The following is a 9,920-nucleotide window of genomic DNA, read 5'->3' as shown; positions in this document are numbered from 1 at the left end:
TCCTCGACTTCACGAGTGAATTAAGGCTCTTCACTCACTTCAAAACTTTTAGGTTATTATAAATTTGAGTACAGTCTCATATGTCCCATATGCTTAGTATGGTCTAAAGTTTAACCTGAATATTTACATAACTAATACCCATTGTAATAGTGGGTTATCTTGTGATAATAATATGATAAACCCTTCACATGAAGATGTCCGCATAGCACAACGGAGAGGGCACATGAATAACATGACCTACCCGGCTAACCCATATACAAACTTTTTCCCAAACGTACAAAATGGATATCAGTCTCTACATGTGTGTGTGTTATATTTTCTTTCTTAATAAGTCGTCTGATAAAATAGGTCTGACTTTTTGTATATAAATATTCCCTTTGCAAACAGTTTAAAATGGACTATATATATGTCCCCCAAAACATCTGATATCACATACCCAACATTTAAAGGCACTGAGGTTTTGTGATGGCTGAGATTAATGTTGTGGCGGAGACACCTGACATAAAAGACGCAACGGCACTTTCTTCGCACCATCAAAACACGATTTTCACTCTTCCCTTTTTCCAGAAGGTACTGTTATTTGTGATCATGCATGTAGGTGTTGTTGCATGTACTCATGGTAGATTAGACATTATCTTAAAACCCTGTCAAATGATATACATAAGCTAATGATTGATAGAATATTATTAATGCCAATGTGCTCGATCTCTCCTGATAGATTTCGTCTTATAAGTTCTGCTTTGATGAGATCGATCTATTTATATTATGCTTAAAGCTGTGTACACATAACATTCATGCATACATGTATATTATGCTTAAAATTGTGTCAACAAGTCGAGCTGGTATAAACCAGGCTTGCGAGACAGCTCAAGCTCAATAAGTAAAGCTCGGGCTCAGGCCCATTTATTAATACAAATTTATTTTCAGGCCTAAGCTCGGATCAGTTCGAGTTCTTAGCGAACCAATCTCGAGTAACTCACGAATGGTTTGGATCGTTAAACCCCTACTTATAATCGTTTTATTTTTTTGATAGTTAAAAGCGGAATTTTTGGGGACATACTTCATGGTATTTGCCGGTTGTGGCGTGGTGGTAGTTGACACCAAGAGGGATCATGCGATTGGTCAAACAGGAATTGCCATTGTATGGGGGTTGGTGGTGATGGTGATGGTTTACACCGTGGGCCACATTTCCAGTGCTGTCACCATTGCTTTTGCCTCTTGCAAGAGATTCCCTATGAAACATGTAACTTGCTAACATGTCATAATTAATTGAATGCTACATTTTGGCATGCATGTTGATCAAAGTTTATTAGTATTGTTGTGTAGGTACCTTCATACATTATTGCTCAACTCCTTGGATCAACTCTAGCAAGCGGAACCTTACTGTTGATATTCAACTCGAACAATAATAATCTAGGAGCAACCGTCCCCTCAGGATCCGACCTCCAATCTTTGGTGTTGGAATTCATTATTACATTCTATCTCATGTTCGTTATCTCAAGTGTCGCCACGGATGATCGAGCGGTTAGTACCAAGTAAATACAACTCATAGCAAGTTATTGATAGGGTCGGATTGGGTAAAACCAAAAGATAAAGATACCCATTCCGTTAAAATTACCATGCTCAAAAAATGCATCGAATAAAATGAATAAAATCCTAAGGAAAAAGTATTTAAGTTGAGTTGACTTTCTTTTGCATTTTTAAGAACAAGTTAATACAGTAATATATATATAAAATTACAAGTTTACTTTAATTTTACAAATTGCTCTCTAATTTATGCGTCTACAAATTGCTTTTTTAAATATATGTTTGTCAACTAAGAAATTTGGTTTGTGATTCACGGTTGGTATATGTTAGTCGAACATGTATGAAAGCTAGAGGTAATGTGGTTCAAATCATGTTAGAATTCACTTGGTATCGATTTAATTAGCTGCAAGGATTCGGAGTACATCATCCAACAAATACACCCTTTTCTTCATCCTCCTCAAACTCACACTTCTAAATAAACATTTAAAGATTCATTTACATTTGAAAAAACTTTACTTAAATAATGTGGCGGACGTAAAGATTTTCTATTTCGATATACTCACTATATCAAATAACAAAAGAGAATACCCATAAATACAGTCGTAGTGTAAGTAGAAGGGTATTGAAACCCGCTCATTTTTCTGTTTTTTTTTTAATTTTATAACGTCCAAGCTCATGTGCTGCGACGGTCCCAAATGAAAAAATCCAAAAAATATAACGTGCTCAGTTAATTAAAAGAAAAAAGAATTAAAAAAAATGACCACGTGAACCAATGTTTGGAATGTATTATAGACTTCAAACTTGCAAGTTGTAACTGTTATATATAAAATTATTATTTCTTTTAAATTTCAATAAAATTTAGAATATAAGTTGATTATTATCATTTGAATTATGCCAATGAAGATTGGAGAAGCAGCAGGACTTGCCATTGGATCAACCATTTTACTGAATGCCTTGTTTGCAGGGTACAATATATATCTTTGAGCTATATATAGTCACATTTCTCCTTTATATTATTCATATAAAGAATCTGAAACATTTTTTTTGTAAAGACCAATATCAAGGGCATCAATGAACCCAGCGCGGACCCTAGGCCCGGCCATTGTATCAAACCAATACCAAGGCTTATGGTGTCTACATACTTGGACCGATACTAGGAGCCATATCCGGGGCTTGGGCATATGGTACCATAAGATACACTGACAGGCCCGTACGTGAGATTGTCAAGAGTTCACCTCTCCTCCAAAAATTTGGAGCACAAATATGCCCTTCTCCATTCGGATTTAGCACAAATACACGAAGCTGACCTGAACTCGTTATCTCTTTCAACAAATTAATATCACATGTATGATGGTTGCTTCTCACATTATTGTTTTTGTGTTGGATTGTTTTATCCAATTTTACACTTTGTATGAAATGAATAATGCATGTAGAAATATTCAAAGAGTTCAATGATATAGAAGTTAGACGCAAAATTGTGCGTTTGTTGTTTCTGTTATAATGTTATTTCATTTTGGAAGTAACAACTGGATCACCAGTGCTAGGGCTGTGCAAAGTAATAAACCCGACCCGACCCGACCCGTTAGAGGACCGGCCCGACCCGATGACCGACATAAAAGGAATTTAAAGACCGATATATGAACCGACATGGATAATCGGTTATCGGTTATTATCATGTTTGGTCTCTCGGTTCTTTGCAAAGAGGACCGAACAAACAATTGATTGTGGTATAGCTTAGCATGGATGAGGATATGAAGTTCATACAAACAAGATATAATTTCCGGTGGATACATACAAAAAGGTCGGATGATTTATACCAATAGAGAAGCTCATTATCAGGTAATTTTGTTCTTTTATCTTCATTCTAGATTATTATTTTTTCCAAAATCTGAAGTGTGTGTTGAATTTGGTCCATGATTCATCCTTATTACTTGATTAGTACATTGTGATTTCACAATTTTGGTGCTTAATTGATCATCATAGGCCCTATTTATTGTTCAATTAAGTACGCCTGCCAACTGTTCGATGAAATATCTGATGAACATCCGATGGATATTAATGAACTAATGAAAATGATTCACCAATGAAACTTAAAAACTAATGGAAATTGAACATGAAAAAACAAGAAAACAATCCAACTAATGTAAACAAAAGTAAGCAATCAAAGGTGTTGACATCCGCAGCCCTCGATTAATTGATTTATGAATTACCCGAGCGTAATGGACAGATTTTATGATGTCTTATCAACAAGCCTATTCCATTCTTCTTCATATCCGCATTGAAAACTGAAGAACAATACTTGCATCTTGCTGTTTTCATTCCGTCCTCATCAATTAACTTCTCAAAGTCGGTCCAAACATTATAACTTGATCTTTTTCTTACATTCACTGGATCCATCTATGTAAAATCAACAAGAAAAACATACAAGATATTAAATTAAAAAGAAACAACTGTTTAGAATCTAATATAACATACCTTTATTATCTCTCAAAATCCTTGATTCTCTGCGAAAATGTGGCTTTAGAGTACTAGAATGAATTATGCAAATAGCAATTTATGCAGGAGGAGACACCGATTTTTTTTAGGGTTATTTACATACATGCATTTGATTTTTTTTAGAGATATATTATTCAGGATTTTAATATTTTTTAGGAATATTTGAATTAGATATATCATATATTTATATATATTAAGTAGATATGTTACCTGTAATTAACTAATTATGAGATTTATGTTACCACCTATTTTACTGTATTTTAAATATTTAACATAATTTTTACATCTTTATCAAAGTGTGAATGAGTATTTTATTTTTTTTAAACCATTTTACTTCCATCTATAGACTATAAATAGGAAAATCATAATATAATACAAAACCCAATGAACTTGTGATTAAAAATCTTTAAATTATTTTAAAGCTCATTTTGACGATTTTATTAATTATATCCATTGAAATTTATGTATTATGAGTTGACTAAATACTTAAAATACCATTATAATACAAGACTAAAAAACTTATAAACAAGAATTTGGGTTCATAGATTATAAGACTAAAAAACTTAAAGTCAAATAAAACCCAAAAACATTAAAGTCAAATTCAACAAAATAATAGTAACTTGACAATAAAAAAAACACATAATAAAAAAAAACAGCCTTCAATCTTCCATATTCATCCGCATCCATCGATCATTCGACCTCGGCATTCATGTTACTTGGATCCGATTTCTCACAAATTTCTACAATAGAAAAAATATTATATTAATAAAAATAAATACATCAACATAACGGACTGCATAAGGACGTTTCTAGTGTATATACAACTTACCTTTTCCAATAGCGTCAAAGTCTGTTGGTCTTCGGTATCGTTTATCTTCTTGCTTGACGAACCAATTCAATCCCCCGTGCATAGTAATGCCTCAACAAGAGGAGGGCCAAAGAACTTCTATACGGATCCACAACTCTTCCGCCGGTACTAAAAGCAGACTCCGAAGCAACACTAGAAACTGGGATAGCTAGTATATCTAGAAATATTATAATGGAAGACAAGTAAATTTATTATTTAATAGGAAAAAAATAATTAACAATAAATTAAGTAAAGTAGTAAATGTACCTTTCGCCATTTTCGCTACTGTCGGGTACTTAGAAGACGAAGCTTTCCACCATTGTAGAATATCAAATCCCTCGTAATCAGGCTCTCGATATCGTCAAGATACTTCTGAAAGTCTGTTTTAGTTTCGTACGAGCTAGAACCACCAGTAGATTTATACCGACTAAAAAAACCACTCGATCCACGTGCAGAATGTTCAACGTTACTTGCCCTTTGTGAAACTTGACTCGAACTCGACCTTTCACTTCTTCGCTCGTAATGCTTAAAAAATATCTCAAGTTCATCTGCTATAAATTTAACAGCTATCCCAACTCTAGTTTTAAGTTGTTCTTTTATCTCTTTCCTTTGTTCAACCTTAAAAAACACTCAAAGCCAGATGACAAAACACCCAATTTAGATCGAGGATCTAATATAGCAGCAAAGTAGAGGATGCTATTAAAACCTTTGTTATTAGTACCCCAATATTTCTCAAACTTATCCTGCATCACTTTAGCCATAAGTTTAGATTCCATATCTATATCTTTCATGTCTCTTATATGATTGTAGATATCCATCATTTCAGTATAAAACATGTTAACAGTCACATGTTTGGTAGTTGAAGCGTTAGTGGTTTTTTTCTTAAACAATTCTAATAAATTCCTTAAGTTTCTCGCGTAACTCCAATCTGTAATTTTAGGAATCTGATCATGCAATTCAGTTCTATAATTTGGGTGTGCCAAATCAAACGCGTAAAACGCCTTCTCAAATTTTTCAGCCCTATTCAATATCTCATATGTGGAGTTCCATCTGGTAGGCATATCTAAGCATAACAATGCTTTACTATCAATCTTTTCTGCTTTAACACATTTTTTAAACGTTTCTAGTCTTTTAGGAGAATGTCGGATATACCGAATTGAGTTTCTTATCCGAGGGTGGGCTCCATCACGTAACCCATCCTTCACAATAAGGTTGATAATGTGTGCTATACACCGGACTTGCAAATATCTCCGTCGCCAAATAGGTTGGGTAACCCACCTTTTACAAACTCTATCGCCGTATTATTTGCTGATGCATTATCTAGTGTAATGGTTAAGATGTCGTCAATTTCCCATTCTTTTAGACACTGAATTAGAGCCCTGCCTATGTCTTCTCCTTTATGACTAGTGATATCCTTAAAGTTTATTAACCTCTTGTGCAACACCCAATTGTCATCGATAAAGTGAGCCGTGACACTCATATGGTTGACATTCTGTATTGACGTCCATGTGTCGGTGGTTAGACACACCTTTCTTTTAGTATTTGCAAAAAAGGACTTTAGCTTTGCCTTTTCCTCTAAGTATCGATTACCATTGTTCCTTGCAACAGTGGTCCTACTGGGTACCTTAAAATTTGGATTAAAAGCTTGCAAAAGTCTTCTAAAACCCACACGCTCCACAAATGAAAACGGGAGCTCGTCAAGAATTACCATCTCAGTTATAGCCTTATTGCATGCTTCAATACAAAATTTCTAACTCTTGACTTCAACTCTACCACCCTCAACATCATCATTCTTTTTTAGGAATATGTTGCGTTGATTTTTCTGGTAATCTGGGTGTTTTTCACATCTCTTGGAGTGTCGACTCAACGCCGATGTGCCATTCAGAGTCGGGTCTGCTGCTAAATCAGTCGAGCAATGCTTGCATCTTGCTCTTTTGTTCCCCTCTTCATCTTCAAACTTGTCAAAATCAAGCCAAACAGCAGATTTGGTCTTCTTAGAAGCAACGTTAAAAATATTTAAAAAAAATAATTATTTATGTAATAACTAACAACTTGCTAACAAAAATAAAAGTTTAACCAACAGCTTTATCATGCTTTGTTTACCGCTAAAACTAACAGTTTAACAGATTCAACTAATCATTAAAGTGGTTATATTTTCAATTATTAAATTATTAACATTTCATATATAACCTCAATGGATTTCTCAGTAACATTACTGTTTATGATTGCATCAGTAACATTATTGTTTTTTCATTGCTTTTTCATGAATTAGACTTATTATTGTTTTATGATTGCACAGTAACATCATAAGACAAAATCATTAAAGTTAAAAAATGATATACAGTCAAATCACAATTAACAATTAACTGATGTATGATGCATACATCACATGAGAATAAAAGTTTAATTCACAGATATTTAATTATTCAATTCTAATGTCTTTGATGATAACTATTTTGATCAAGCACGTAATCACATAAATGACATCATAATTAAAACGATTTACATAATACCTTATGACCTCCTTTGCTCTTGAAAAAAAAGTTGCTGAAGAATTAATCGTTATTGATTAGTGATTATGTTTTAGGGTTATGTTAATTTGATTTTTAAACATTGTTTGATTGATAATTATCTATTCCTATTTTAAATAGGTCATCGATCATAATCGAAAGTGGAAACAAAATCAATATATCTGGTAAATAAAGTAACCAATATTATAATTTTTAATGCATTTGTTTAAGCATCGAGTCGGTCCTAAAATAGTCGGGTTAACCCGGTTCTTGGACCGATAACCGACCCGAACTCGAACTGAGCTGAATATTAGACCCGATACATAACCGGTTGTGATATTATATATTCGGGTTTCGGTCTTTTTCGGTCCGGGTTCTCGGGTTTTTCGGTCCGGCCCTATTTATGCACAGCCCTAACCAGTGCTGCCAGTCGATGTTGTTGTCTAACAACTGTTATTTATATCGATAACATGTGCCACATGCTAGGTGTATCACGATTGATGAAATGCTTGAGTGAACGAACATTAATGTATTATGTGGTTCTAGAATCATTTTATAAAGTTTAGTTGGATGATATCATTTTCTAAAGAAGGCGATCTATAAAATTAATAAGTAGAACTAAATCAACTTTCAACTTGTTAATGATAAAATGCAACCCGAATCAACCCATTCAGATGAGTCAAATTGCTTACCTTACCTTTCAGTACGGACACAACATGTCACACCCCGATTTAGGGGCCTAGGCGTGTGACCACAAGTTGGTACATGTTTTGTAAATATATCAGAGTATTGGGTTAATTTTAGCGGAAGACTTTAAGTTTGAATATAATATTAATTTGCATTGAAAATTTACTTGGGAATTAAACACCCGAGTATTTAGTTTACAAAATGTATGTTTCGTATTACAAGGATTTTTAGTTATCAAAAACGGAGCCATCTTGAACGCGCTTCTATCTTCATTAAGACTCCAATCCTTGTTAATGCTATTTATGCTTAGTTACCTGCAATGGGTTGGAAAAATATGTCAGCTATATGCTGGTGAACACACACGACTCTATAAAACATTTGAATGACATTACAATACAAATATAGTTTTCTCTACAAGCTCAGCAGAAGCATTTCTACTTCTGGTCTATCTACCACTGCCCTCCACACACAATTATTCCCGAGCCACGTAGCCCTTAATGGGAAACTAGTTATGACCATTAGCCCGCGGCCACGTAGCCTTTGAATGATTAGGCTGAACGGTTATGTTTGGATCCAGACATATGTGTATTTGGTCTGAGTTGATTTTATTCTCTATTTTGTATTATAACGTTTTAGAGATAACATAATCTCATGTAAACATTGACTGACTCGTTAAGACAAACACCTGTTCATCTTTTCGAGTATAAATATGTTTTGACTGATTGAAAAGGTTAACATATTCACCTGTACCGTCGGTGTTGGAAACCTTGATTGATTGATTGATTGATTGTGAATGATATTTAACCTATACTTAATAGGTTTGTATAAATACTTGAATGATGTTTTGATTAAGCTATGATTGCTAAGCTTAACCTTGAAATCGTTTATCTTTGATTGTGAATGAAACACTTAGTTTTTATGTGACGTTTTATGTAGCATGCTTTGGCTTATAGTTTGTAACACGTTGGTAAGTTTCTCCAGGTAAGCAAACGGGTCCCTCGGTTGATTGGGATTTGTACGAATTACTTTTTCTTAGGCAAGAAACTTACTACTAGTGATATCACCCTTACAGTTACTACATGCCCGTCAAAATATATCTTTGATTAACATTACTTAGTTATGAAGTAATGTTTATGAAAACTTGTTTATGAATGTTTATAGAATGTTTGTAAAACCTTTCAAGGTTAAAGGCCATAGCCTTGATTGATCGTCTAAGCTATAATTCAAATAACTTAAACATAACTTCTACCTTATTTTGGATACTTAGATTGATAATAAGAAAAAGGCAGGATCTTGATCTACTCGATTTTACGATTGCTAGCTTGATTATAACTTCGTTCTTTGCACGAACTACGAGAAAATGGCACGTCGGCTTGTTACGGTAACGGGGCACGCCTTTTGAGGTTAAGTGTGGGTAAATGGAGGTGTGATGGGATGAGGAGAGCTCAATACCCGTCACCCCCTTTTATAGGCTGATTCTGGACCCCGTCGCGGTACGCGAAGGGTTCCTTTACCCCGTCGCGTACCGCGGCGCCGCAATTTAACGCCGCCTTATCTGGTGGTGACACGTGGCATGTCATATCGTGCCACATGTTGACACGTGGTTGGACACGTGTCTACTGACTCAACAAGGCCATCGTGCTACGCAATGGGCTTATGTATGCCCCGTCGCGTATCGCGATGGGTGAAGTTTTCAAAATATTCATTTTTGGTCCCTATACTTTCTAAGTTAGTATATTTAGGCTTAAATTTATAGGGTAAAAGACGAGGTGTTACATCCTTCCCACCTTTTGAATAATCTCGTCCTCGAGATTTATTGGAATAGATAGGGATACTTCTTTTTCATTTCTGAC

At 34.6% G+C, this 9,920-nt stretch overlaps 1 pseudogene across 1 annotated transcript; it reads left to right on the top strand.

The window, feature by feature from the left end:
• The first annotated feature begins 257 nt into the window (after window positions 1-257).
• On the top strand, window positions 258-2,985 carry LOC143543129 (aquaporin NIP1-1-like; annotated as a pseudogene). Its single transcript, XR_013137025.1, has 5 exons — window positions 258-570; window positions 1,034-1,243; window positions 1,327-1,524; window positions 2,431-2,492; window positions 2,580-2,985. The product of XR_013137025.1 is annotated as an aquaporin NIP1-1-like (transcript).
• Window positions 2,986-9,920: the final 6,935 nt, after the last annotated feature.

This window comes from Bidens hawaiensis, unplaced genomic scaffold (genome assembly GCF_021521415.1).
Source record: "Bidens hawaiensis isolate Kalapana, Puna unplaced genomic scaffold, B.hawaiensis_p1.1 tig00013069_1, whole genome shotgun sequence".
NCBI classification, from domain to species: Eukaryota; Viridiplantae; Streptophyta; class Magnoliopsida; order Asterales; family Asteraceae; genus Bidens; species Bidens hawaiensis.
Note: the sequence above shows the minus strand (reverse complement) of the source record. Positions and strands in the feature narration are given on the sequence as shown.